The sequence below is a fragment of the Sebastes umbrosus genome, chromosome 3, assembly GCF_015220745.1.
Source record: "Sebastes umbrosus isolate fSebUmb1 chromosome 3, fSebUmb1.pri, whole genome shotgun sequence".
Lineage (NCBI taxonomy): Eukaryota > Metazoa > Chordata > Actinopteri > Perciformes > Sebastidae > Sebastes > Sebastes umbrosus.
This window is the reverse complement of record NC_051271.1, coordinates 4,335,857-4,360,458: the sequence shown is the minus strand read 5'-3', so window position 1 is coordinate 4,360,458 and position 24,602 is coordinate 4,335,857. Positions and strand designations below refer to the sequence as shown.

Genomic DNA, 24,602 nt, shown 5'->3' with positions numbered 1-24,602 from the left:
ATATTTATTATTGGAAATCACTTGACAACACAAAACAATGACAGATATTGTCCAGAAACCCTCACAGGTACCGCATTTAGCATAAACAATATGCTCAAATCATAACATGGCAAACTGCAGCCCAACAGGCAACAACAGCTGTCAGTGTGTCAGTGTGCTGACTTGACTATGACTTGCCCCAAACTGCATGTGATTATCATAAAGTGGGCATGTCTGTAAAGGGGAGATAAAACCCATTTTCATTCACATATCTTGAGGTCAGAGGTCAAGGGAACCCTTTGAAAATGGCCATGCCAGTTTTTCCTCGCCAAAATTTTGCGTAAGTTTGGAGCGTTATTTAACCTCTTTCGCAACAAGCTAGTATGACATGGTTGGTACCAATGGATTCCTTAGGTTTTTTAGTTTCACTCTGGCTTTAAAACCAAAGCCATTGTTTGCAAAGTTGTAGAATATGAATTGTAAACTGGTAAAGCACCAAACCATCTCCGATCTTTTCCACAACCCTTTCCCACTGCTGTAACAGCTGAGAGGTCGAGGCCAAACCACCTGCAGGGTCACCACTGGGGGTTAGTCTAAAACAGGACCAGAGGTGAGGAGGGTCGTCTCTCCGTCTACATGTGGAACGCCAGGAAAAAACAACTCGCCTCTATTTTATCTTTGAAAACAAACAGGATGGCAGAACGGATTTCTTGGAAGAAAAACGCTTTAAGAAACATCAATCTGACGGAGCGTCGACCTCCATCCTCCCAAACCGTCGTCTGATCTCATCTGCTGCACTGCTGCAAAACAACACGGCCCCCTAAAATTAGGTTTAACACGATAAACTGGCACCATTACTGCAGCGGCCCTGAAATTAGGACCACTTTGGAGAAACAGTCAGGGCTGAAATGACTTAACGACAACAACGAATTGCCATTTGTGTCTGAACAGTTTTGTTTTGATTTGTGGGCTTTAGGCCACAGAAGAAGAGCCGGATCAGCTTTCACAGGATGAAAGAAAAGACCGTTGACGAGGACAGTTTACTTTGACGAGGAACATTAACACATTTTAGATAAGGTTACTCCTAAAGAAGTGGTTTGACATGTTGGGAAAGTTCATTCACGTTCTTGCTGAGATGAGATTGATACCACTCTCACGTCTGCACAGTTAGTAAGAAGCTATGACGTTACAGCCAGCAACCGCTTAGCTTAGCATGAATAGTGGAAACAGGGAAAAGGCTTGACTGGCTCTGTCCAACGGCACAAAACACGTTTTTGCTCCACAAAAACGTCGGGGGTAGTACTTTCTGAAAGTTTCAGGGTGGAGTTTGCACGTTGCTGATTGGTCAAACACACACCACGCCGCTGCTTCAACTCTACCGCTTCATTCATAAACAAGGAAGAACTCTTTCTGTTGTGGTTTTAGTAGAATGAGTTAGTGTTGACGCTGCTACCATACGTATATCTGACAAATGCATTTTTTAAAAGAGGGTTTGAACAGGTATTGTGAACAGGAGAGTCCACCTGACGGAGTATTAGTGCTCCTCTGTAGCCGACTGATGTGTGATCTTGCTGGTAAAGAGCAAACTGAACTTCTTCACATCGACCACATGAATCAATGTCATGTTTTTAACAGTCCAGAATTTATTAGTTAGAAAGTTTCTCACCACATAAAAGAACTTTAAAGCAAGTAAAAAGACAACAATGATACCTTCAATCAGTCCCGACAGACAAAACAGACGTCCTCACAGCAGAGCAGCTGATGACAGCGTTTTGTTTCTTCTCTTCTTTATCTGTTAATTTATGGGTTTGAGCTGTCAGAGCACTTCAACATAGTTTCAAACTTAAAACCAGCACAACACCAGACATCTAACCGTATGGACGGACGGATGGGGAAGATAAAGAGATGGATGAGTGACTTGTGGTTGGATGGATGAGATGAAGAAGAAGCCAAGAACAAAGGTAAAGACAGATGGGAGGATCATTTCACAATGTCAGTTTTAATGTCTCCGGAGAAAGAAAAATGGAAAGAAAAGACAAAGTAAAAGACAATATGTGAGACGAAGAGCAAGACTGAGAGAAGTATGTAGAGAGGAGAATAAAGGAAGAGGGATGAGAGAGAGATTGTTACCACATGACAAGAAATATTAGATTGTCTCTGACATGCAGAGGGAAATATTTTACTGACTTCAATGCATTCATTGGATTAGCTAAAGGAAATTAATGTCACAAAACTGAAAACAAGGCTGCTCTTCTTAAATGAAAGGTTGACTTTGAAAATCTGAGCAGGAACTTCAACATCTGCTCATCACATCTGTCCAATTCAGCAGAGGAGACACCTAAAGTATAAAAGCCACCAGAGTTCCCACCAAACAGGACGTTTCCACTCAAAGTACCTTGAAAATACTACATATACTACTACAAACACACACAGGTCTGATGTTTACACCTAAACTGCTTTCTTTAATAGTGACTGTGGGATTGAAACTTAACTGGAGAAACAGACACTGAAACTTTCAGTGTGCTCTGTGCAGTCCACTCCCTGGGAGCTGTCACAATATGTTTGAGGAAATGTAGGAAATTCCTCACTGATCAACCCTGATCTAGGCTCTGGTCATATTAAAATAACAATACTAAAGAGCCTTGACTCAAAACTACAATCTATACTCACATTTGCTGACAGTTTAATGCTCCTAATCAATAAAATGAGTGCACCGACTAGGGATGCTAATTTTGAAAAGAAATGTAAACCGATAACCGACCCTTGTTAACCAATTATTAACCGTTAACTGACATGATTAGGGCATCGTGAATAAATGCCACGAGGCTACAACTCCTCCGCTCTGTGCTCCGCTCCAGAACCGAGCCAACTTCCTGTATCTGTAACGCCGGCTCAGACTCTCTTAAGGTGGACCAGCTTTTCACCTTAAATTGACGAGCCGCTCCTCTGAGTTTTGCTCAGCTTTCTAATTAATTAATAATATTACTTTTAACCGTTTAACCGATAGCGTTAATCGGTTAAAATTCTTAATGTCGGTTAACGGAGAAACATTTTTAATATTTTTTTATTGCCAAAGAGTGAACAGGTTGTAACCTAACCTAAAAAGTGAGACCTTCCATGACTTTCTGGGTTTCCTCTATCGGCCTGTAAACTGCTTTAAATGTGAAGAACCCGAGCTGTTTTTCCGGGACAATCCAATCGATGCGACGTCATATGCACTATCGAATGCCATTACTCTGTTCAGCTCTGCTTCAGGGCTAACGGTGTGCAACCACAGCTAATGTTCGGTTAGAAATGGAGTCCGCTAACGCAAACAAACGACCAGCCCCCACCACAACTCAGACTGCAACACAAACTCCACGGAGGCACAAAAAAACCCAAAGTTATATCTGGTGAAGCCCATCTTGCATAACAGGAATGTGACCGACATCGGGGGGGAAACTAAGATCAACGTCGGACAGGCCTTTGATTCATGGAGGGACCTTAATTTGGTTTTGGATATCAAAACAGACCCCGAGCTGGCAAAATTCCTATTGATATTATAGTGATATTGTGGTTTTAGCTGGCTAATGTTGCTAAAGTTAATCTACATGATGCCTGTCAATCACGTTCAGTCTTGTGTGTGTTCACTGTTCTGACCGATGCTCGCTCGCGTCTACGTAGTGCGAGCATGGGAATTTCCGATTCTTACATCTAGCCCCTTTTAACGGTTAATTATTAACATCCCTACAGTAGCACTGACTGAAAACTGCAGGCAAGATGAAAGAAAATAGGTCCATAAAAAGTACAGTACGTATTGACAGAACTACTGGAATGCTTTGAACATCACAGGTTGATATGAGAGTAATAGTATCTGAGGTTTGGATGAGAATAAAAACAGTGTCTTTATGTATAGAACAGTAGTTTCTTTGTACATCGCAGATGAAACACACTGACAGTAGATGAATGTTGTCTGTCACTATTGCCTGCTGCGTTCTTTACTTCTATACACAGAGATGTGTAAATACATGGCAGCCTCGGGGCATCACGGTGGCTCAGGTTTGCTTTCATCTCTGCACCGGTATGTTTTTCCCACATGCAGCGCAAAGACCACCAATGTTGTTGAACTTGGCTCCCTTTCAATATGAACAAAATACGACATGCACACCAGCGCGGCGGTGTTCGTTTCTCCTGTAAAAACCCACTGGGTTTCAGCACGGTTCTGTTTCACAAGCTGCAAAAAGATTTTCACATGTCTGTGTGTGTGTGTTTTACTTCCCAACTGGATGCTGACAAGAACACAGCGACAGGAGGACAATACATTGAACAGCCACACATTCACATTTGTTGAAAAGATGTTTTCTCTAGCAAATCTGCCTTGGAGGGAGTGCTGTGGTTTTTTGGGGTAAAGTACAGATGGTTCTGAATAGTTTGTAACAAATTGTGTACAATTATGCAAACAACCACAAACTTAAAACTGCATAAAGTCAAAGTATCATAAAGTCACATGAAGCCTTGAAGGTTTAATTCCCGTCATCGCAACTTAGGAAAAAGGGTTGACGAAGCCCCCTAAAAATGTGGTTTTAATATGCGAGTTTCTCTGTATGACATTAAGAAGTCACAATTAAATAAGCAACAGTTAAAGTTAAAGTTTGAAAAACAAACTTCTGAAGTAAGTTTAACCTTCAAAAAGGCTGCTCCATCAGGACTGTGTGGCTCTTTCCAAATACAAAAATCTCTCATGAGAAATAATCAAAACTAACCTGGTTCAAACATTTTGACCTAATCAACCTCAAAGTTAGAGCTGATTGTGAAAACAGAATATCAGAGCCTTTAAAGCTTGATAAATGATGTATACAGGGTTTATACATTCTGGCACATAAAAATATACGCATGCATGCATCTCTATAAACCAAGCTAATTAAACCTTACAAAATATTTGGAGTTAATGTGGGAACAACTGAGCACAAACTCTCCAAGGCCTCACATACTTCACATCCATCCCTTCACCCCTCTTCTTCACCTTCTCTTCTTGATCATTAGTTGATAATCATTAGCACACCACACACTGACAGATTCATTCATGAACAACAAGAGTCCGGACTAAAAAAAAAACGTAAATTCCGCAAAATATCTCGCGTGAAATTGATGTAGGATGGATGGATGAAGTCATGGAGACACGTTAAATAACGATTGTGTTGTTGCCACAAATCAACAAGTTGGTCCTCCATTTCTGAGCTCCATCTTACTACTACACTCTTACACCACAGGAACATCTGGAAAGATCATCTTAAAATCCATCAAACAATCAGGGCTTTGCTAACGATTATCAGGAGGAATCAGACCCAGAATCAGCTTGATTCTCGTGTAGTGTGTACCCGGCATTAACAGTTTACACTTATTCGCTTTCTTGCCGAGAATTAGACGAGAAGATTGATACCACGGTCTTATATTTAGGCTACGATAAATGTGAATCTACAGCCAGCAGCTGGATCTCTGGTCCTTTAATAAGAAGCAGAAAGTAAAATGCACGAAGAAGAAGAACATGCAACAAAACTGCAAATTGATCTCTGAGGAGTAACTTGTTAAAGCTGTTGCTCTTTTTCTCCCTCTCTCCAACCCTTTCACGTATTATTCTTTCCTCTGTATTCTTCATCTCCCCCCTTTATCTCCCCCATCCTTTCATGCGGCCTCCATCAACAGACCTGGTATATTTTTCTGACTCAGCTCTGCTCGCTTCAGTCAGACTCTGTGTCCTGAGGTTGTTGATGCTGACTCCTAATGGCTTCTCCAGACTGAGCATTATTCTCAATGTGCTGTGAAACCACTGGCCAAAGACAACAACGGGGCCCAGATAATCACTTTGATCATAGCGAGGGCCCGTCTTAATGGCTGCTAAATGCTGTAGAGTGGAAAACTTTCTGGCATCAGGCCGACGGTTTGATTCTTGCAGGAGCGGAGGACCCAACTCTTTTCACGCAAAAAGCAATTGTGGTGTTGTAACCATGTTTTTGGGGTTTACATTTTCCAGGAACAGTTTTTGCTAAGTATGCGTGCTTGTTTTAGCACCATACTGCTTCATACAATTTGATAAATTCACACTCGGAAGCTGCCCGGTGCACCACAGTCTTCTACTGTTGGCAACTGAAGCTCTACTCTGGAGAAACTCGGGGTTTTGGTGGACCCCATGGTACCTTATTTCCCTCTACCTCTATGTTCCTCCATCTGACGTCACCGACGTCACCGACGTGTTTAAACCATATTAACTCCACAGCGGATGCAGCCACAAACACACATATCACAGCACAAAGAAAAGCTTTGGTACAATGAGCGTGTTGTTGTACTCACCGGTCTGAAGTCCTCCTCAATCTGATTCTGGTTCAACTTCTCTGCTCGTTCTATCTCAACGCATGTTATGCAGCCTCTCTGGTCCCAGTATAACCAGTCCGCTCAGCCTCTCTGTCCCAGTATAACCAGTCCACCAAAAGCAGCCAGCAAAAGTTAGCAACAACCTGGTGAACAAAAAGCAAAAAGGAGACAACAAATCAGTGAAAATGTTTTTCTGTGTCTGCTGGATGTGTTACATTTGTTGACATATTTGCCAGGGAGGAAGCAACAACTTACATTTCTTTGTGTTACTATAACAAGTCTTTTTTTATTATCTTATACTAGTATTTTTTTTATCTCAATGCACTTCACAACATTTCAAGCTGCATCCGTTACAGAATAAAAACAAAATAAAATGTGAGAGAATGGAACAGAAGACAGAAAGGAGATAAATCAGCTGCAGTTGAGAAGAAGCTGCTGGTTTGTCTGCGGCCACAGGAAGGCACTGGTTTAATGCTCCACCCGGCGAGCACGCTAAGTGACACAAATCAAACACACCTACGATGTTGTATCCCGAATAGGTGCATGTAGGTCTGGATAACATGGTAAAATGCTCGTGGTGGACCTTCCGACAGTGATTTCTGCGTTCACTTAGTCGGCTACCCAGTGAGTGATATCTCTCTCTGTGAGCATGCGTTTATATTACATCTAATCATGTAATCAATTATTAATATAAAACTATTGATTAATACAGATCTAAGTGCTTCACCCAGTGGTGCAATCTTCCGGTAACAACCCCTCTACCCTTTTTAATTGTCTACCTTTTAGCTGACCTGAAAACTGTTATTCAGAAGTGTGTATTCTTTGGATAAGCCCGGTAACAGATGGAGGAGATCAGCTTCAGATTGCATGCAATGTGAAATAGTTGAGCAACCCACAGTGAGAAGTGGACATCTTGAGCTGGACATATGAGAGTAGTTAAATTGCTTCTGGCAGCTCTTTGAGTGCAGTGACTGAAAACAAAACAGCAGAGAGAGCGAGAAAGAGACTTCATAAAAAGAAGTGCTGAGTAAGGCCAAGGGGCACTGGGCTGTGAAAGATGAGAAATGAAAAGGGGATTGAATTGTCAAGAGCAATCTGAGAAGTGAGAGATGTTTTCCTTTCACTGGAATTTAACTGGTTCTTGGTGGATTATTTGCTTTAATAACATCAGTGATGCAGAGGATTTCTCCTCAGTGACCTTTTCTTTCCTCATCTTCCCTGAATCCTGCTCTCATCCTCCAACACTCAGCACATTCAACTCAAATCCAACCTCTGTACCAACCATCTACAGACGTAGGCAAAGTTGTTGGTAACGTTCCGTTTAAAGAGAGAAAAACCCACAATGGTCACTGAAATAACTTGACAAAAGTAATAATAACTAAAAATTTACTGAAAATTAACTAATGAAAATCAGCTGTTGCTTTTGAATTGTGGTTCAACAGAATCATTTTAAAAAACAAACTGATGAAACTGGCCTAGACAAAAATGATGGTAGCCCTAGAAAAGATTGAAAATAATTTGACCATAGGGACATATTAAACTAAGGTGTGTCCTGTAATTAGCATCACAGGTATCTTCAAACTTGTAATCAGTCAGTCTGCCTATTTAAAGGGTGAAAAGTAGTCACTGTGCTGTTTGGTATCATGGTGTGTACCACACTGAACATGGACCACAGAAAGCTAAGGAGAGAGTTGTCTCAGGAGATCAGAAAGAACATTATAGACCTTCATGTTAAAGGTAAAGGCTATAAGACCATCTCCAAGCAGCCTGATGTTCCTGTGACTACAGCTGCACATATTATTCAGAAGTTTAAGGTCCACGGGACTGTAGCCAACCTCCCTGGACGTGGCCGCAAGAGGAAAACTGATGACATATTGAAGAGACGGATAATACGAATGGTAACCAAAGAGCCCAGAACAACTTCCAAAGAGATTAGAGGTGAACTCCAAGGTCAAGGTACATCAGTGTCAGATCGCACCATCCGTCGCTGTTTGAGCCAAAGTGGACTTAATGGAAGACAACCGAGGAGGACACCAAATCATAAAAAAGCGAGACTGGAATTTTCCAAAATGCATATTGACAAGCCACAAAGCTTCTGGGAGAATGTCCTTTGGACAGATGAGACAAACTGGAGCTTTTTGGCAAGTCACATCAGCTCTATGTTCACAGACGAAGAGATGAAGCATCCAAAGAAAAGAACACTGTACCTAATGTGAAACATGGAGGAGGCTCAGTTATGTTATGGGGCTGCTTTGTTGCATCTGGCACAGGGTGTCTTGAATCTGTGCAGGGTGCAATGAAATCTCAAGACTATCAAGGCATTCTGGAGCGAAATGTGCCGCCCAGTGTCAGAAAGCTTGGTCTCAGTTGCAGGTCATGGGTCCTCAAACAGGATAATGACCCAAAACACAGCTAAAAACACCCAAGAATGGCTAAGAACAAAACATTGGACTATTCTGAAGTGGCCTTCTATGAGCCCGGATCTAAATCCTATTGAACATCTGTGGAAGGAGCTGAAACATGCTGTTTGGAGAAGGCACCCTTCAAACCTGAGACAGCTGGAGCAGTTTGCTCACGAGGAGTGGGCCAACATACCTGTCGACAGGTACAGAAGTCTCATTGAGAGTTACAGAAATCACTTGACTGCAGTGATTGCCTCAAAAGGTTGTGCAACAAAATATTAAGTTAATGTTACCATCATTTTTGTCTAGGCCAGTTTCATTAGTTTGTTTTTTTAAATGATTCTGCTGAACCACAATTCAAAAACAATATCTGATTTTCATTAGTTCATTTTCAGTGAATTTTTATTTATTATTACTTTTGTCAGTTTCAAGTTATTTCAGTGACCATTGTTGGTTTTTCTTTCTTTAACGGAACGTTACCAACAACTTTGCCTACGTCTGTATATCCAAAGCGTCTCCAAACCTATGGAGGACGGAACCTGCCAAAATTGAAAATAAATGAATGAATAAATAAAGGACTCGATAAATAAATGTCATTAAATGTAGCAAAAATAATATTAAAAATAAATATAGTCATTAATTAATTGATAAAATGTGACATACTGTAAATTGATATTACTGTTTTAATTTGCTTATTTATTATTTTTTTATATTAATTATCTTATTTATGTACGCTTCTTTTGAATTTTCCCCTTTTTTATTTATTGAGGTATTTGTTTTATTAATTTTTAAATAAATTAATTAATTTTTGCATTTGTTTTTTATTTACTCATTTATTTTTGCACTTATTTTATGTTTATTTTATATTTATTTTTAATATGTGTATTTACAAAAAAATAAATGCAAAAATAAATAACAAATAAATGCACAAAAAAAATTAAAACATTAAGAATTAATAAAAATAAATACATATCTGTGAATATTAATATTAATATTAATTTAATATCCACTTAATATTAATTTATTTTTGCATTTATTTCTTAATTATTTTATAACTATTTTTAAATATGTGTATTTAATGAAAAAAATAAATGCAAAAATATATTAAAAATAAATGTACAAATAAATTAATACATTTAAGAATTAATAAAAATAAATACATAAATAAATAAAATGGAAAAGTCTCTCATGTGAGTACACACGACTCAAATCAAGGACCTGGGCCCGATTCCCTCCTGTAATCAACAGTCATCAAAGCTACAATTATTTTTTTTTGGTTCTAAACATTATCTTGCCAGATTTTCCTTTGATGTGAGGTTGATTAGGTTAAGAGCGTTTTTTACATCCCCCAATCTAAATATTAAAAACGTTCAATATATATGAACCGATATCCTGTTGTGAGGGGGAAACCCTGAAGACAGCCACGGAGGCAAAATCACACTCATTGCTCTCCACACACTATAGGAACAAAACTGTTAGATTTATCATTACATGTGGTTTTGTGTGGGCTCTCTCACATTTTACACATCTGTTAAGATTTTTATAAATCTCTGTGTGGGCCAGCCCAGTTATTTCCTGTTATTTATTCATTAAATTGTAAACAAAAAAAAGTTTAAAAATGTGCAATGGACTCTCAAGTAAACACTTAGATTGCCATGACACATTTAGTGAAGACATTCATTGACCCAAGAGGATAAATGACTAATGATGACTTCAAGATGCTTTGAAATACACTCTTCTCACTCCTCATGATGAAAAACTAGTTGATGCACATTGGAGGAAGTTTTATTCTACATCAGATGACCTTATATTGGATGCGGAGATGGTTCTGGGGTGAAATATTACACAGCTAGCTGTTTATTTGGCAGCTGAGCGCTCCCCTGCTGACAGGAAAGGTAGAATCATCACAACCACCAAGAGAAAACGTGTTATTCCCTCTCTCCCATTTCACTAATAATTCAGAACACAGTATTTTCTCTTTAATGACCTGGGAAAGTTTGCAGGGGAGGTGTTCAGAGACTTAGGGAGGGAGATATCTGGAGACAAAGTCTCACAGATATGTCTTCCAGCGGTATGCAGCTGAATCAGGTTTGAGGGGCAATGAAGGCGACTGGAGCACACCGACTGATTGATTTGCAGCCTTTAATAGTTTTTTTGATGTCTGACGGGGGTCCTCGCTGTGCTTTTACTCTTTACAGCCACTTAGCAAAGAAATATGTGCATTTAAATGTGCATTACGGGGTACGAAGGGTTTGTACTTGTCTTGCATGAAAGTCTGATGAGCATCCTTACTATCTGTCTTGCCATATGATGGTAAACACTACTTCCTGCACTAAATGCTAAATGAGTTGCTGAATCGTCCAATATGGACATAGTTGTTGCGGACTGTGCTGGGTTCGATTAGTGTAGACGTCTAGGGATTAATGTAAGACAATGTAATATCCAACTAGTACAGTATTAATCAAGGTACCTGGCGTGTGCTCTCTTGAAAAACATGATAAAACAACTTTCACAACAACGCAATCTCATCCCTACTCATCATATTTTTGCCAGGGGCAGCCTTTTGAGTAGTATCTTGACTCTGAAGGTTCATGCATGTATGACATTGTGAAATGGTGGCATGTTTAAGCAACAAAACTATTTGGTTAGGGTTAGGAAAATCATGGTTTGACTTAAAATACACTAAAATACGACGCCACATCTGTAGCTTAGGTTATGCTTGTAACGTAACCTAAGCTTCGGATATAATGTCATGTGACTCACTGATGTAGCGTCACGTGATATAACGTCATCAGTAAAAATCACTCAACTTTTGGTTCCAGGCGCAACAGGAGCGCAACCTCCCAAGCACCTTGGATAAAAGGATGAAAGCGACACGGCTTGCGTTTTCCACACGTTTTTAGATGCAGCATGTGTGCGGCCCCTAATAATGATGCGGATGGATTTATGTTGGAGTCAGTTGAAAGCCTGGTGCATCTCGTACAGACGCTAAAGAGTGCCTTGTGCGTTGGTATGATGACGCCCAAGGATGCTGACCAAGCGTCTTTGTGTATTGGACGCCCTGGGAGACCAGGGTTGGAATAAAGGACAGTAATCTCATCTCAGAAAATGTAAAGTCTTCTTTCAATCAGCTAATAATCCTTCAGTCCTGTTGTCTTGTCATCTTAATCACCAAATCTATGTCACAGTTTACAGTAATGTTAGCTTATTCTCTGCTTTGAAGTTTGCAACCAAAAAAATGAATGTTTTAAATGTTTTTGGATCTTGAAAATGTAAAATAACTAAGCTTTCAGGACTCCTCTTTTTCTCGCAGCACGTTTACGTGGAAATGTTACATCTGTATCATCTACTTCTTCTTCTCGTCTTTTCAGAATAAAGCTCAAAGTCAAAGTTGTGCTTCTGATCGTGTGCAGTTTGTTTTCTCAGTTTCCTCCCAGTCGGCGAGGTCATCACTGTGCGTCAGGTTGGCGGTGCGCTGGGTGCCGTCCCGCAGCTGGGGAGCATCAGGCTGGAAATCCCCTCGTCCTCCGTCCTGGGCCTCCGAGTGTGTACACAGGGAGCATGAGCGTACCGTATGTGGGGAGGTGTGTGTGTGTGTGTGTGTGTGTTGAGCTTGGCTGCCGGTGTGTGTATTTAGGTGCTGGCTTTTGTGGACGAGGTATTTGTGAGTGTTTTTGTTTTGTGTGAGTGTGTGTAGGTGGATGGTTTGGATTCTGGACTCTCTCAGCACACATGTGGACCCGGCATGTGGTGGTGTGTGGCCCACTGAGAGGAGGCGTGTGGCATCCACTGTGTGTGTTAGACGGAGACCGAGTACAAAGTCAGTTTGTGTTAACTTTCATAACTCTGTTATCTTTTATGTGAGAGAGAGAGAGAAAATGAGGACAAGGTCTGTTTGTATAATAAACCTTCCTAACTTTCTCTCTCTGCTTCCTTCCTTCCATCCCTCCATCTTCCTTATCGTTCTCCGTTTCACCCCGGCGCCCCCGCACAACGTTTCATACGCTGGCTCACTGTTTACACTTGGACCCACAGAGCCACCTCTCCCTCTCTCTTTCTCTCTGTATTCCTTCACTTTCTGCCCTCATTTTCTCCTCCCCCCCACTTAACTTCGGTACACTACCCTGGAGAGTTGTCCCACTCCCCTCGAGCTCCGACGCCCCCGCCTTCCCCACCGCACGGTCACACAGAAACACTCTATGACCAAACACCATTTGTCTCCAGTTAGTAGTGTGTTGTTTTCAGCCACCTCTCTCTGTGGATGAATGGTGGAGAGAGAGGCAGAGCTGAGGGTTCCTACAGGATGCTGTCTTACAAATTCAAAGTGGCAGTCCATAAAAGTTTTTTTGTTATTCCATCTCCATCTTTGGTGCCAAAGTCTCTTTCGTGTTTACGCGCTGCACTTCCCACCAGTCGACCACTTGTCAATCAAACATTGTGGGTGGTAATGGGACATCTCAGTCATCTGTTTGGCCCTGTTCAGACCTGGTATTAACATGCATCCTCAGTGATCGAATCTCAAGTGGACAGCTCTAAGTACAGGTGTGAACGCACTCGAGACGCATTGAGGACACATTGAGATCGGATCTTTCAAACCACATTCAGAGGTGGTCTGGGCCACACATGACCACACAGAACTACAGTAAGGCTTCTTTACATAAGAAGAATGTTGTTTATATAGCTTTTAAATGAAGCGCTTAATGCCGGGTACACACTACACGAGAATCAAGCTGATTTTGGGTCTGATTCCTCCTGATAATCAACAGCAAAGCCCTGATTGTTTGATGGTTCTAAAGATGATCTTTCCAGATGTTTCTTGTGTGTGAGGTGCAGATGTTAGAAGTGTTTTTTACATCCCCCGATCGGCTCAGAAGTCCATCCTGGACGCACTGATCTCAAATCGTAAATATTAAACATGTTCAGTATTTATGATGGGATCTCCTGCTGTGTGTAAAGGAACCCCGAGGACAGACAATGACGCCGTTACGTGGGAAAGAACGACAGCCAATAGAGAACCAAGCTGACTAAAGAAGGAAGGAGAGCCACCGTCGTCATGGCGGCCGCGGCTAATGCATGAGCTAATGCTAAACGTGAAGCATAAAGTAGTAGTAAGATGGAGCTCAGAAATGGAGGATCAACTTGTTGTTTTTTTGGCAACAACACAAGTGTTTACTCAACATGTCTCCATGACTTCATCCATCCATCCTTCGTCAATTTTCAGTACAAAGTCAAAACTAACATCGCTAATTCTTCCTGCTCATCGTCCGCCATGTTTCTTTACACTAAAGTCACGTTTGATCCGTTTTTTAGTGGGGACTCTTGTTGTTCATGCATGAAACTGTTAGTTTGTGGTGTTTTGGCTGTTTTGGCCAAATCGTTGCTCTCCACACACTACAGGAACAAAACTAATACATTCAACAGAACATGTCGTTATGTGTGGGGATTTGAATTTGATTTGAAAAATCTTTTAGTGTCGGGCCTCAACTTATTTACTTTATAGCCACTGATGTACTTTTCCAACACTTGTGCTGAGAATTTGTATATAAGTCTGTTTATATTATGTATTAATAGTCGATAATCTGAAACAACCAGCAGAAATACAAATACTCCTTACAAACACTGAAATACACACAGAGGGAGGAGGAGGAGGAGGAGGAGGAGGATGAGGATGAGGAGGAGGAGGAGGAGGACGGTCTCCTTCGTCATCTGTATCTAAATATAGTCGATGAATTGGTTTATTTATTCCATCTCATTTTATTTATCTGTTTGTTTTTGTTTTCAGGCAGGAGTATCTTCCCACGATCTATCTGGGATGGAGCCAGCAGGGGGAGGAGGACGAGAGTCGTCCTTCACCCCTGATCACACACACACAGACACACACACACACACACTAACTGTACACACTCAAACACTGGCAGTGAGCCGCTGGCTTCACACATTCATCTCTGTTCTAACTGGCTCCAGCTCATCACCCTTCCCCCCGTCTATATTATGACTGATAACATTCTAACTATAAAACAGTGTGATACTGGTGCATACACCAAATCTAAAAAAAGAGATGACATAATAAAAGATAATATGTGACATAATTACTCCAGCGGAGCTACTCAACGGCAAATACAGTGATGACACTACGATACATGATATGGTACAAATCTGAATAAAACGTCCACTTTCAACATCCGTCCAGGACGCACAGTGGAAAAGAAGTATAGGACCTTTAACAATTAAATTTAACTGAAAAATTCTGACTTCGATACGATACCCTGCCTAAATATCTCGATACCGATACTGAAACGATACCACGGCAAAAATCTAAAACATCAGGAAAAGTAATGGAACAATAGATGACAGAACATGGAACTTAAAATTATTTTTTTCTAAATTAAGAAAAGTTTAAAATCAAAAATGTATTAATTAAAAAAATGAAAATGGTATGCAGTAATCTGATGTTCTCTATACTTGTGTTTATGTGATTTATTTGATAGTTAATTTTATATTGGCATTTATTTTTGAGAATGTACACATATATTATATCCGTATATTTTTCTGATTCTCTATTTTTATATATATTTTTATTCTGAAATGGAACAACTGTAATTTCTCCCCATGGATCAATAAAATATTTCTGATTCTGTTTTTTTTTTGTAAAACAGCGGCCCCACTAGCGCATCGGTAACAGTTCAGGCGGAGAGTGGTACTGCAGCACGGAAGACAACGAGTTCTGTGAGAAGTTGATGAGAGAAAAGTTGCTAAAATCAGGAAGACACCTCAGTAACTGTAGAAAGAGCTGTGTTGTGTCGAAGTAGTGTGAAGAGAGAGAAGAGTCACTCTCAACGGACTGCTTTTCCTCTACGTTACAGAGACACACAGTAAAATAATACTTTAACAACACTTGCTCTTTGATGGATTATGTGTTACAGGAGATGTTCGGACAGATTCAGAAAAGATGATTGATGCTATCGGTACATTTGATCGGTAATTAGAGCCGCGCTGTTATCTTCCTCGTTTTTTTAAGGGAGTTCTGCTGATAGAGACACCAGTTTGAGCAGGATTGTGCAGCCGGTGAGCGGTTCATGACCTGCTTTAATCTTCTTTTCAACATCACTTGTTGACTCCATCCTTCTGGTTATCACTACAGTTTAGTTTTTGACTGGATCCCAATCCTGATGGCGCTGCAGACACACACACATGCGGTCGCACATCAACGCAACTCACAGCTCGCGTTAAGACACTGTCATTCTTAAAGTACCGGTACTAATATAACGGGGTATCGTGCAGTCTTTAACGGCAGGGTATCGCAATACCTTTCTAGTATCGGTACACCATGCAACACTATTTCACCACTACTGCTTCATTTCACTCACATGTGTCAAACTTCTTGGTAATTTCTGCTCAGATACAGTAGCGCGTCAGCTGTCTGTTGGGTTTATTTGCCTTCCAGCAGACCTCGGGTGACTTTCAGCTTCATATTGTTGTGCTAGAGTCTAGAGAGGAAACACTGGGATGTTTACTGAGGCAGACAGGTTAAGTGCTTCTCTCTGTCCAGTAGCTAAAGTGGGATTCAGACGCAAACCACTGGAAACTGACTAACTCTCCCCACAACGTGTTGCTTTTGGAACCAGAAACCTTTTTGGGCTGCGGTTCAGGAAAGAAGTGGACTATTATAAGTTGGTGAGTTAGTTGGCATTCATGTCGAACCTGCTGAGCTCAGAAGTAGTCAGTGAGATGTGACTTATTCCAGCCGTGGGTTGAGCTGACATGTTGGGCAGGGACACGTGGAAACATACTTTATATATTCAAGACACATCAGTTTTTAAATCTATCATGTATTAGTTTTGTTTATAGCTCCAACCCGCAGATCATGAATGACCTATGAGGAGAAAAATGGTGAAAAAGGGGGAACGATTGGGTGGAGAAAGGTTGTGTGGGTGGAAAGATTCAGAGGGGAGATTTATCATAAACCAGGACGGCGTTTGGAACGAAGGAGGAGGACGAGGGAAAGTCCCGAAAGGTGGAGATGAAGAGAGAGGAGAAGCTGGAAGAAGTGAGTCAAGGCCTGTCTTTATTATTGTTGGAGAAGGAGACGTGTGTTTCAGACTGTGTGTGGTGACTGACTGCTTACTTGATACTTATGGAGGACGGAACCTGCCAAAATCAAAAATAAATCAATAAATAGATAAATGATTTGATAGATGAATAAATATTTAATTAAATGTAGCAAAAATAATATTTCAAATAAATTTAGTCATTCATTAATTGATAAAATGTGACATAAATTGATATTTCTGTTTTACTTTGCTTTTTTGTGTATTTATCTTTGTGTCAATTCCTTTATTTATTTATTCTTCTGTTTAATTTTCCCTTTTATTTACTTATGTATGTATGTTTATTAATTCTAAAAAACTATATATTTATTTATTTATTAATTTTGCCTTTATTTTCTATTTATTTATTTTCTATTTATTTTTAAATGTATGTATTTACGCATTTATTTATTTATCTATTTATTTCTGCATGACTTTCCATTTGCATTTCACCCTTTATTTATTTCCCTAAACTTCTTTATTTCTGTATTCTTTTCTTTACACATTTCTTTATGTATTTCTGCCTTGTTATGCAAATGAGGGGGCTATCACAAAATTAATAAAAATAAATACATAAATAAATAAAAATTAAACGGAAGAGTAAATAAATAAGGAAATTAATACAGAAATATCAATTTATGTCATATTTTATCTATTAATTATGGCTACATTTATTTTTCATATTATTTTTACTATATTTAATGACATATTTATATATTTATTGAGTCATTTATTTATTTATTAATTTTTTGGGCTAGAAGGTAGCCAGCGGGTGAGATGCTGCGAGCTCACCTGCAGGCATACGTCATAAGCAGCGTCGAGAGTGTTTGTGTAATTACTCTCACTGCCAGAGGGAGGGCTTTAAAGTAGAATTATAAAAAGTAACAACAACAGTGTGGAAGCACAGAAGAATGACGACCAAATGAATGAAAATTGCATCTTGCATCATCTAATCATGACGTCCCATCACTATACTGCATCACTCCCAATAAAACAGCTTTTCAGTTGCTTGTAACTAAACTGTAATCTGCTTCTCAGATAAAGACGCAATGATTCGTAAGCCTTCGTGTGTGTGTGAAAGCAGAGAAGGATCGAGCCAGGGAACAACACTGAGTAATCAAGCGAGCTGAGGAAGACTCAGGCTGTATTTCTCCCTAAGCTGCTAAAATACCTGTTGGTATGAGAGCGGCGGGTCGAGGGAGGCGGGTGGTCTGTGCTGCTGATACGGCGGGCCGCGCCAGAGCTGCGTTCTCACCGGTGTTGTCTTTCAACAGTTGGCACTGAGCCCCCCCCGCCAGAGTAGACCTCCAGCCTCATACTGCTGAATCACTGATGTTGAGGTTCACGTGAAAGAGTGTTTATCACAATGTGTGATGAAAGATGTTTAACAGGTGAAACAACTTCTCACTAGTACTGTTCGTGTGTTGTGTGCGTTTGTGGAAATGAATGACAGTTAAAAACACTAAATGGTCCTTTAAAAAAAGCAACACATAAAGGCTACGTTCAGACTGCAGGCAATCTTGCCTTGACTCTGTCCACACTGTTATTTGCAAGTGATCAGATCAGATATTTGTGTCCAGACAACACCAACCATGGATGTATTAAGAGAACCGGATACAGCGTTGGAGGCGGGCCCCCATTCATTCCTATGAAAGTTGCTCAGTGGCATATGAAGCCAAAATGGCTCCACTTCCGAGTGGAAAAGTACCCGGATCTTCCGCATGCATTGGGCCCACGGAGCAGGCGCAGTAGTGTCTGCTCGGTCATATGGCTAGGTCACGGGGTCACGGGGTCACAGCCGCAACGCTGTCGTCACGGCTTGCTAACTCCGCCTCTCAGCCCTCGCTCCAGCCTCGGTCTGGGTCTCATTCACATGAAGGGAGGAAGGGAAAATAACTCTGGATTCAGCTATTAGTGCGTTTTACAACTTTTAGGACCTAAGGATTTAAATAAGGACTATTTAAGTGTTCGTACTCGGAAGTTGATTCACCTCAAAAAAAATTATCAGCGTTATTTTAGGCCCAATGGCATCATGTGACGGACACGGAAGTTTTAGTACCGCCGTTTGGCCACTACGAACATTTGCATCAATGACCGGCTCTCTTCCTGGGGGCTTGGTCCAGACAACACCAACCTATCTGCATGGGTTGCTGTGGTAATGACGTAGGCGCCAGTAGCTACGTCGCTACGCTTGTGACGCCGCTTTCCAACATAGAAGCATCAGAAATGGAGGTCCATCATCCGCTTTAGTTATTGCCATCTTCAATTTCCTTGAATTTAGTTTCAGATTTTGTATTTTTCTTTGGCACTGCAACCACAACCTACGGAACCCCCCTTTCTTCCACGCCACGAGACATCTCTTGATAAATTGTCCTCCAGCTTTGCCTCCTCCCAAAGTGCCAGAAGAGAATTTATTTCACTGTCCACAAACTCCCCTCCTCTGTTGTCCTCCATACAGTAGCTCTCTGCTAGTAGCAGCATGGATTCTGCTCAGCACTTCCATCACTCTGGATTTGACGTCGTCGCTGTGCGTCGCGTTGAGAGTGACGCAAAAAGACACTTTGAAATCCGCATCTGTATCTTGCATCTGTAGAAATCCAACCAAGGTCTAAGTGGTTGGCTTTGTTAACTCCAAGGAACAAAATCAGATATGCTACAGAACAAGAACATGCAGACTGTTGAAAAATATTTAGGCAGGAAAATACAGGGAATTAAAGCCCCTACGTATGTTTAGATTTTGGCATTTCTGACTTGAAGAGTCCTGGTGGTAGCGCCAAAGCACACACAGTGACAAACATCAGTGCAAGTTCACGCCGCCACACCAGGAATGACTCTTATTTCTACAAACACGTATGAAAGATGCAACTATCACATACTGGATTTACTAAATATCCAGTGACTTGGCCAGTAGGATTTCATTAACTGTTCTTTTACTTGAGTAAATTATTCCACAACTTTGTCATTTAAAAGCTCAAGAAGTTACGCTTCACAAAATCTCCTATTTTCCAAGAAACATCAGAAAAACCAGAGAGAAAGAAATAAAAGGCAGAGAGATAGAAACAGAAAACAGGCCTGAAAAGAGTGAAACCAATTAGTGGCTGAAGAGAGAGAAAGGGTGGTCTCCTGTTTGAAACCACCAAACATGACCTCAACAAGATCCAAATGGAAATTAAAATGAATTAAAGTCATTAGAGGTCTTAGTAAAGAGACCACTGACCACCACTGGGATGTAAACAGCACAGTGTTCATTACGTCACTCACTGATCTGGTGAAACCACTAACTGAACCATTTAACCCTCTGAGGCCCACATAGACCCGTTTTTGTCTTTTTTAGGGGAGTGCAGGTGGTCTTTAGGGGGAGATAGCAGGTCAACAGTAGATGTCACAAAGAAGTGGTGTACATCATCTGAAAGTTGGGAATCTGAAGATTAATTTGAGATGCAGCTAAGCACTGTGTGTCAAGTTCTTCTAGTCATAAATCAGAAATAAACGTGAATTAATTAATCTCTAATATGTCTCATAAGTCGTTGCAGCAATTTTGGGGTTGATATCATTTGTTACACAGATTTTGTGCTAAATCTGACACATTTTTACCTATCGAGAATTGATCAAAATAATTCCTCCAAAGTACCACATTAAGACACCAAGACCTCGAGGAACACCATAGAAAAAGCCATGCTGTGATTTCGGATCAAAAACTTTTGACATTTGGAGATTTCTGCAAGAATTGCATTTTTCTGAGATTGGATGTCGAGCACTTCTGTTGTGTAAACTGCTCAGAATCCCCTTATTGTCAATCTAGCTAGGAAAGCCATCCATCCTCTGAATGCTCTAGGTCTCTAGTTTGTGGCTGTAAAGTTTCATGAGGCTGTGATTATCCTAGAGGTCACTAAAGGTCATTTTATACAGTGACGTCAAGTTTCATGGGGATTAACATCATCACACATGAATACGGTTGGGCTCATTGGATACACAAAAGTCTCAGCTTTACAGTGATACCCAATTTATGTAATTCAAGACTGTTTAGGGACCCTAGTATGCAGAAATATTCAAACATACCATTTTAGAATAGGCGAAAATAACACATTTATACTGCATGCAAAGAACTGCATGTGATTATCATAAAGTGGGCATGTCTGTAAAGGGGAGACTCGTGGGTACCCATAGAACCCATTTACATTCACATATCTTGAGGTCAGAGATCAAGGGACCCCTTTGAAAATGGCCCTGACAGTTTGTCCTCGCCAGACTGGTACCAATGGATTCCTTAGATTTTTTAGTTTCATACGATATCTGTGTCTTCACTCTAGCCCTAAAACTGAACCTACTAGAGCCTCTCAAAGAATGTAAAGTCAGTCGGGATCGCGGGTCTAAGGTCTGACCTTAATTCATCATTCATCATGTGTTGTTGCTGTCATACAGTTCACATGTTCCACACTTTAACTCCTGGAGACACCGCTGTGTTGTCAGCCACTGAGCTGCAGGAGGACGTATTTATCTCACTCTATTATTATTATTGTTATATATTATTATTCCTGAAGCAGACGTCACACTGTGAGCTCCATTAACGTCCTCTAGTGAGGCATCTGGGACACCTGTGTTGACGGTCAAGAGGCTTCTTGCCAAAACAAGTCATGTCATCAACACCTAAATCAGATTTACACACGTATTGTTGTTTCATTAACATCTTCTCTATGTGTACATTTACTCAAGTACTGTACTTAAGTAAAGTACCTCAGAATTGTGACTGAGTAGTTCAATGTTATAGTGCATTTCATAGGGAAATGTTGTACTTCTACTACAGTACTTGTACAGTGCAGTACTTGAGTTGACATTTGAGAGACATTTGAGGATGTCATCTTGGGCTTTGGGAAACACTGATCAACATTTTCTGACATTTTATAGACCAAACAACTAATCGATTAATCGAGAATATAATCGATTGATTAAACGACAGTGAAAATACTCGTTAGTTGCAGTCCTAAACACACACACACACACTTGTACAGACTACATGTTTAAAGAAGACACGCGATGAGCCCTGGCTCATCAGATGACAGATGATGAATCTTTGTGGAGAGGAAATGAGCTGGATCAGTCGTAGCAACAGACCTGTTACCACGGGAACGCGCAGTGTAAACACACACACACACACATTCAGACTATAATCAAAATCTAATGCCAGAGGTTTTCAACTGGGTCACTAACACATGCCTCTCATTACTGAACCGTGATATGCATATTTTATTGTAGGCCAGTGATTCTCAAAGTTGGGTCTGTGGCACTCTGCCAAGGAGTCCGTGAAAAGTTTTCACATTCAATCATTTCAGTGATTATGTTATTATTTTTTACAAAAGGCTTCAAAGTTCAACAAATATTTACATTTTTAAATCTACACTTTCACCCAGGAGACCGCTGTTCATGTCCCGTGTAAAACCAAAAGAAAATGTTGACTTTGCGCTTGTTACGTAACATTTTACGTAACGTTGTTTTACGTACCGTTTTACACACCTTTGTTTTACGCACCGTTACTTTAGTAACATTGTTCTAATAACATTGTTTTAATAACGTTGTTATACTTGTTACGTATCGTTACAGAAGAAAGTCCGCTAAGGACGGTTGTTATTTATTTACTTAATACATTACGTTATGTTATGTTATTTTAACGTAATGTTTTATGTAACGTTTTACGAAATGTTTTAGTAACATTATTTTAGTAACATTGTTTTACTTAAAGTTGTTACGCTTGTTACGTAACGTCAAGTAAGAAAGTCCGCTCAGGGTGGTTGTTATTTATTTACTTAGTTATGTTACATTATTACATTTTTATTTTAACACAAACCGTGATCTTTTTTCTAACCATAATTAAGTACTTTTGTTGCTTAAACTCACCAATCGTTTCAAAACGTTAACAACGTGGCATTTGTTTCTGCAAGCGTGATGCGAGGCTGATTCGAAGCGTATTTATGAGACTTTTTTTGGGGTTCAGAAACATCGACATTCAACGTATCCTGTGGTTTTCAGAAACGTACAATACCAAAACTTTTTCTGACGAATGGGTTGGTGTAATAGTTCATAGATTACGTTCTAATCGAACAAATCTATAACTCTTAGAATCTGCAAATATGTTTAATATACATCTAATATCTTTCAAATCAATTTCTCGTTTTGTTTTTTCACATAACGAAAACTATAGAAATGTAAAAAAATAGGCTACGTCAAATTATTCCAAGGGACAAACATGACAGGTCCCCGGTATATTCTCGGTATGTTCTCTATCTTTAGGTTGAGGACCTCTGGTGTAGGTGAGTATGTGAGTGCTCTTCTGTACATTATACGTCTCAGTGCTTCTGCCATGTGAGAATGATTTAAGGTGGCAGGTAAGGTTAACATGAGGGAAAGGTGATGAGAGACTGAAGGTTTACCAAAGATGGAAAGAAAGATGGGCAGAGAGAGAGAAGGAATGAGACGAACAGCGGTGAAGGGCAGCGGTCACATCTGGTCAGAGTTAGTGATGAAGAGAGGAATGGATGCAGCGACAGGAGGTCTCACTCACGTGTTTTTGTTACAGTCCTTGCATAAATGTCCAAAATATTCTGACGCATGCACACAAATACTTTGACATTCAGCCACATCATGTTCTCTAAATCCTAAAAATCTACATACAATATATTCATCATCATTCAATCCAAACAATAAACAGAGCCTGCTGTAACTGTAATACTTTCATGCTCAGAGAGATTCCCTGAGGATTTCTCGGTTCAGCAGGAGTTCAGAGAGAGATCAGGGTCAAGCCTTTGTATATTCCAGGAAACATTAAAACCGACCTCCGAATTAGTTGCCACTTATGAGAGATGCCCGGATAAAAACAAAGGGATTTTGTCAAACTCTACTCTCCAGCCAGTTCCCTGATTGGTGTTTGATTGTTAATGTTTCGGTTTCATTGGTGTGTGAAGGGCTGGAGCCACATGAAAGATTCAGCTATAACATTCATTCACACCAATTTAAATATGTGGCCTGCCTTTTAACTCCTTAAAATGGACGGTGTGTAGGATTTAGTGACATCTAGTGGTGTGGTTGCAGATTGCAACCAACCGAGTACCTCTCCGCTCACTCCTCCCTTTACAAGACTGAGGTTACGTGAGCCGCCAAGTGTAAAACTGTGGTAACGCCGTTAACATCCTTACCATAATAACACTGCTTTAGGAGCTACGGAAGTCGGACGGCGTCCGGCGGTAACTAAACCGATTTATGGCAAGTTGTGGACTCGCCGAGGTGAGGTTCTGCAGTAACGACTAAATGACCAGTGGGGTAGTAACGTTACGAAGTAGGAAAGCACATTGCTATTGCCAGGCTCATTTTCTGTAACCAGTGTAGCGTTAAAGCATGGTGGAATTAGCCAGCTAGCTATTTAACTAGCGGACAGATGGCTAGTTAGCTAGCTGGCTAATTCCGCCATGCTGGTGGAATGTAACTAAGTACATTTACTCAAGTACCGTACTTAAGTACAATTATGTGGTACTTGAACTTTACTTGAGTACTTCCATTTTATGCTACTTTATACTTTTACTGCACTCCATTTTGGAAACCAATATTGTACTTTTGACTCGGCTACATTTCTTTGACAACATTAGTTACTATTTACTTTACAGATTTATATTATTAATATATAATTAACTAATAATTATGATGTATTACTATAGGTTAAGCTACCCAGCAGTATAGAAAGTAGTTGAAAGTAGTTCCACCATCAGTAATTATAATCAAGTGATATAAGATATACGAT

At 40.3% G+C, this 24,602-nt stretch overlaps 1 long non-coding RNA gene across 17 annotated transcripts in view; it reads right to left on the bottom strand.

The window, feature by feature from the left end:
* LOC119484709 overlaps positions 1 to 24,602 on the bottom strand; it is a 132,791-nt gene that overhangs the window by 89,387 nt on the left and 18,802 nt on the right. For 16 of the 17 annotated variants that reach the window (XR_005206092.1, XR_005206085.1, XR_005206096.1 and 13 more), the window contains one exon: positions 6,307 to 6,470. This is a non-coding gene — a long non-coding RNA (uncharacterized LOC119484709). Of the gene's footprint in view, positions 1 to 1,397; positions 1,772 to 6,306; positions 6,471 to 24,602 lie in introns of those variants that run through there. The other variant, XR_005206087.1, reaches the window with a different exon arrangement.